The sequence below is a fragment of the Littorina saxatilis genome, linkage group LG12 (genome assembly GCF_037325665.1).
Source record: "Littorina saxatilis isolate snail1 linkage group LG12, US_GU_Lsax_2.0, whole genome shotgun sequence".
Classification (NCBI taxonomy): Eukaryota; Metazoa; Mollusca; class Gastropoda; order Littorinimorpha; family Littorinidae; genus Littorina; species Littorina saxatilis.
In genome coordinates, this window is record NC_090256.1 from 43,289,763 (window position 1) to 43,295,735 (window position 5,973).

At 39.7% G+C, this 5,973-nt stretch overlaps 1 long non-coding RNA gene across 1 annotated transcript; it reads right to left on the bottom strand.

Moving 5' to 3' along the window:
- Nucleotides 1-242: 242 nt before the first annotated feature.
- On the bottom strand, nt 243-5,597 carry LOC138982003 (uncharacterized). Its single transcript, XR_011460758.1, has 5 exons — nt 5,528-5,597; nt 2,867-2,945; nt 2,127-2,223; nt 1,476-1,522; nt 243-520 (listed from the first exon to the last, which is right to left on the bottom strand). It is a non-coding gene; the product is annotated as an uncharacterized lncRNA (long non-coding RNA).
- Between the last annotated feature and the right edge of the window lie 376 nt (nt 5,598-5,973).

The following is a 5,973-nucleotide window of genomic DNA, read 5'->3' on the forward strand; positions in this document are numbered from 1 at the left end:
AAAGCTTTCTACTTAAAAGCAGTGCAATCAGGAAAATGGGTACAACCTGTGTGTATACCTTTATTCCTTATTCTTTTTATTTAACTGAGGATGTCACTACGCAGTTTTACTGATTTAAAAAAAAATTCGCTTCAAATTATCTCCCTTGAACAAACACTTCTTTTTACAATTAAATTTTGTTTACACGAAGAGGTAGTTTTAAGGGTATATACAAGAAAACATTATTGCAGCCTTAGATGTATTTACATTTGGACTAATTCCATTAAAAAAAAATTCAAACTATAAATGATAAATCAAAATAAAACAGATTTTGAGGCTGTGCACAAGCTAATAGGATTAAACACGAAAGTCGTACCCAAGAATCGTCAAATACTTTTGCTAACAGCTATACTTAAACATAAGAAAATATGATCTGCATCTCTTGTTATGAAGATGATGGCACTGGTCCACCGAAGTGCATGCCATATATGCTTTACTGTGCGCTCTCCCTCTCAATGGTCTTTCTCTGGCTGACTCGATTCTGAGGAGATAAACGAAAACACATTCAGTACAAGCTGTACAAAATAACAACAAAACTAGTATTACTTAAAGTAGCTGCTGGTTTCTGAGTATTTGATTGAAGGCCCAATCCGACTTGTAAGAAGTTTGCCCGACTGTCGCAGATTTGGTCAGGTAATTGCATGGAGTAAAATCATGCCTCAATTTGGTAACATACAAACTGCAATATTCTAAGGCTGTGAGTGTGAGAATACATCGGCGCCACTTTTTAAAAACTTTCTTTTTGTGTGTGCGCATGTTTTAGTGCCAAAAATGAATAGGCCGAGTGCTCTCTCTGCAAAACTTGTGTGAAGCTTCAGAGCTCTATCAATGGTTTGAAAGAAAAAACATACTTTTCCATTTTTGACGTTCTTGTTCCCTTCCCTGTGAAATTTACTGTCCGTAGGTTACCGGATTTTGTTAATGTCCGTGAAAACCTCAACTATTCATTGCTGAGTGCCTGGTGATAGCTATCCCCCTCAACGACCTAGCACTGCTGAATCCTGATTCTTCCCATTGTTTGATTCTGTAATGAAATTGTGTAGTTGGTAGTTATGTGAGCTTCTTCTTGGGGTGGGGGGGGGGGGGGGGGGGGGTGGGGGGTGGGGGTTATTTAATTATCAGATCACAAAGTAAGACTTCATTGTAATGTGCAGATATTTGTTCAGGTGCCCACCATTTTCTATGTGAAAACATGTTGCTAACTGACATGAACCCAACCATAAAACGTGATGTAGGTGAGTAGCCCATCTAGAAAAAAGAACCTGTTCTAATTCGGAATTAGAACAGGTTCTTTTTTCTAGATGGGCTACTCACCTACATCACGTTTCATGGTTGGGTTCATGTTAGTTAGAAACATGTTTTCAAATTCTCATCAGGCAATCACGGCTGACACTAAACACAGAACAGGTGGGATAGACATAATTCAATCTACTCACCTTCCTTGCATTGTGAGACTGGCCATATGAATCTGCTGAAGTAGTTCCTGCACATATTTAATCAAATATTCATCTTAATAACGTGTTAATATCGCTTGTTCTAGCAAATCAAACTTGACAGTTTTCTGAAGGTTTGCACAATTTAAGAGCTTGCCTGTCCCCAATCATTACAATAAGAAACAACATCTAGTATGCAAGTATTTGCAGGGTATGAAGGTTTTAATATAAAGTCGGGTCTTCTGGGGGCATGGAGAAACACCTTACACAACAAATTTCAAACAATTGAGGTCACACCATAGGTTTACTCACAAACAAACAACAGCAATACAATAAACAGTCTGCAAACGCCTACATGTTGTCTACACTAGGTATAAAGAAACAAAGAAGCACATGAAGACGGGCTTTGTCAAGTAGACCATTATAGCGAATGAGCAACAGCTGATGATCCAGACCACCAAATTGACATGATTTCCCCTTATTCAGTTTGTGATTGTAGTCATATTGACGATGCATGACTTCAATTTTTCTAAGTAAGTCTCTTGGTGCGTTTACGGATACATTCATTGTCACAATTACGACATGCTAATGTCTAACCTGGGTAAACTTCAATTCATGACTTTTTTTTAACTGGCATAGACATTATGAGCATACCAGAATTATTTTCCTGTTAGACTGTCTTCTTCTTTTTCTTCTTCTGCGTTCGATATTCATGGCTGTCATATCGTCTGGTCAGTGGCTGCCATGAAGTCTGCATAAACCAATTAAATAAATAATTAAGGAAAAAAACCACCCTTACATCATAATAAATCAGAACCATCAAAACCACCCCCCACCCATCCAATAAAACCTGCATACAAAAACACTTCAAAATAAAAAAATGAAAACATTTAATTCCACTTCAAAAATATAAAAGTTGTTATGTTTTATTTTCATTATCTCTTTACACACACAAAAATTGCTGTGCAAATCTTTTTAAAAACATCAATGCCCGAGACACCAGTAACCTGTTTATGTTGTTGACCTTGTGGCTTTTCAGTTTAAGAGGCTGTTCAAAAAACCGTTTCCCTGGAATCTGCACTATGATAACCATGAATAATACCGTAGGGAAAATATTACATCACCAAGACCTAAGAAATCACACCAACCGACACTCCTCACCCTTATTTCACCCACTATGCCAACCCAAAGACTGGAAAATAATCATCAAATACAGAATGAACAAAAATGCTTGATTTCATTTCTTCAATGATAAGTTGAAAATCTTCATTCTTCATAATAATGTTATTGGCATAATGTGTAATTGCCACAATTTACAGAGTTTTATGAAAAAATGGTGCGATAAAAACCAAAGGGAAAACATTTGTTCATATGTATACTGATACCTTCTTTACCTTGTGGCTTGTGTGCCCCAGGTTTAGGAGCTGCTCAAACGTCCATTGCTCCTCAGTCTGCAAGAAATTAAGCGATGGCCTGAAGGAGAATGGAAAAAAAATCCTTTGTCAGCACCCTGTGTTTGTGTGTGGGTGGGTGTTTTAGATAAATAGGCAGGGTGTGGGGGGGTGTGGGTGTGGGTGTGTGCAATAGGTACCACGCCTAATGCAGTCTGCAAAACAAGTGCAACACTTCTACAGAGCTTTTATGATACAAAGCTTCAAATAAGAAACACATTACAATCAAATGAAAGCTGAGCCTGTCATTGCAAAATAAGAAGGAATATACAACAATCCAGTGGCATGTAAAATATTGTTGAGGGCCCCAAAGGGGGGGTATCATCACGATCACGGGAAGGGAAATTTTAGCTTTCACGATCACAGTTACCTTGATTTTTGTTTTCACGATCACGAACACCAGTGGCAAATCACGGTCACGGTAAAAGTTGCATGTACAGAAAGCACGTCAGTGTCAAAGTAAACACAACCACACAGTAATTCGCTCCTCTGGATCTATTGTTTATTCAACACAAAGTGAGAACTGTTGCACTTTTTTATTATTTTTTTTTTAATTCTCTTTCATACACACATAGAAATACATAATCAGTAACAAGAATGTTGTTTTCATTGTTTTCTCTCTCTCTCTCTCTCTCTCTCTCTCTCTCTCTCTCTCTCTCTCTCTCTCTCTCTCTCTCTCTCTCTCTCTCTCTACACTCATACACATTCAACTCACACACCCTCACTCACACACATGAATATATACTTGCACAATTTCACATTTCCAGAGCTAAAGCTTGTAAACCCATTTTCTCAAAAACTATTGGGTGGATTGAAATTAAAGTACATGTATGTGTGATGGGTTCTTTATTTTCAACTTTGCCATACAATTTGAGGTACACCATCGCCTGGTTTCATGGCCTTGAAAAGAAATGGTTTTACCTGAAAGAAGCGCGCAGTGCCAGTGGCGAAGCCACAAGCCTGAGCCTGCAAAGCAGGCGAGCCAACTAGGGGGGTCCGGGGGCATGCCCCCCCGGACATTTTTTCAAAAAACGGTTAAAACTGTGCAATCTGGTGCATTCTGGGCATCATTTTCAGGGCTGTAATAGTGTTGTGATCTTGTTAAAAATCCCATTTTAGCCTCCCCCCACCACCATTCAACACACCTCCAAACTGGTGAAAACAACACTACTGTGCGCTGGCTTCATTGAGACCGGCGCCCGGTCGCGTTGCGCGATATTCACATGGATCGTTTTTGCGGAAATTGTTCAACTTCACCGGAATAAATTTGACTTTACCGGATTTTGGAAACGGCTTTATCGGATTTCCGGCAATTACCGGAAAAGTAGCATGCCTGACAAAATCCCCAACGAACATGACTTTGATCGTCTTTGACATGAGGATCAAGTGACCCAAACTGGCACGTCTCGGCCCCGCCATTGTTTCTGAATTTAACCCATTGTTGATATTAAAGTTTACAGGCGCTAAAATAAATCCAAGCTTAATGCAAAGAAGCGACAATTAGAATCTATGCCAAGCGTGTCCACGTTGCTGGGATGAAAAACACATTTCTAGTTTCGGTTTTGGCTACACGCAGACTCGATCTCGAACCAGTCGAGGTCACACTGAGCGAGTGACAGCCGGACGTGGCAATGTCGACAATGTCAATGATCTCACTCAAACTCAAAGATCTTGAACAAATTTCAAGATCTTTGCCTACATTCAGAACAGTCATAGAGCAACATAGATCAACATACCTTGATATTTCGTCTTCGGAAAGACCGACCCGTAGCCTGACCTTTCCGCCAAGGAAGGCATTCTCGCCGCCTGCTTTGGTCTGGCTTGAATCCACAAAATATAACAGAAGTTCGATGACAGTACCGCTGCACGCCATTTTTGATCTTCGAATTCGAATTTGACTGAATGCACTCAAAACTTTTGCACGAAGCCCTTCCATTGGATGAAGTTTGGCAGACTTTTGCAATTTGCCTTCTGATTGGATCTCTTTTTGTGTGTGATTGGTTCTTTTAAAGGGAAGCAATCGCTGTCAAAATCATATTTCTGAATGTGTTGTTGCTTCCCCTTCAATCGGGATTGGCTCCTTGACGAATAGAGGATCATAGAATATTACAGCTGTGAAAAATGTACGTTGAAAATAAAATGCTTTGCAATAATGCCCATCACGATCACGAAAACAAATGACGATCACGATCACGAGACTTGATTTTTTTGTCATCACGGATCACGGGCAAAGTCCCATCACGATCACAGAAATGGAAATTTCGGCAATCACGGTCACAGAAAGGTAAAAAAACGCCAATCACGATCACGATTTTAAACCCTTTGGGGCCCTCATTGTTCCTTCAGAAAGATGGCTCTGACAGCAGAAACAATTTAACTTGAAGTTTGAGTCAAAAATCATTTCTCTACATTAGCGAACGTAGGTAATACCTGCAGTTATACCCCTCACACATGAAATATTCACAGATTGAATAACAGTTTGTTCCCAATGTTGCTTCCGTGTATCGGTTAGATCCATCTCGGTTAGATCCATCTGCAGAGTACGGATTGTCATCCGTTTAAAAAGGAAAAACAATCAGAACTTGTCATCAGTGATCAACCTACCTTGCAAGAGTGGGGTGAAACACTCACTTCCTGCCAACATGTCTGCAAAAAAAGGAAACAATACCAATGAAAGGTTAAAATGATTCTTGTGTTCAATATGTGTACACGTGCTTCATTTCTGGGGTGAAAGTGTAAAATATATCGATGGATTGATAGAACAATATAGCCTCAAGTTCACCGCACCAAAAAATACTTATCAATCAACATTGTCATCACTCGATCAGCTATTCCATCTCTTTCATGTGTGTGTGTGTGTGTGTGATGGTGTGAGCGTGTGTGTGTTTGTGTACGTGTGTGTGTGTGTGTGTGTGTGTGTTTGTGAACAAGCTTTGAAAAACGTATGTTTACCTTGCTCTAGATCTACTGATTTTCGTAGGCGGAGACTTCTCTCCCGTGAGGGCGGCTTCGTTTCCCTGGCAGAATTCAACATCTTGTACAGATCTGCT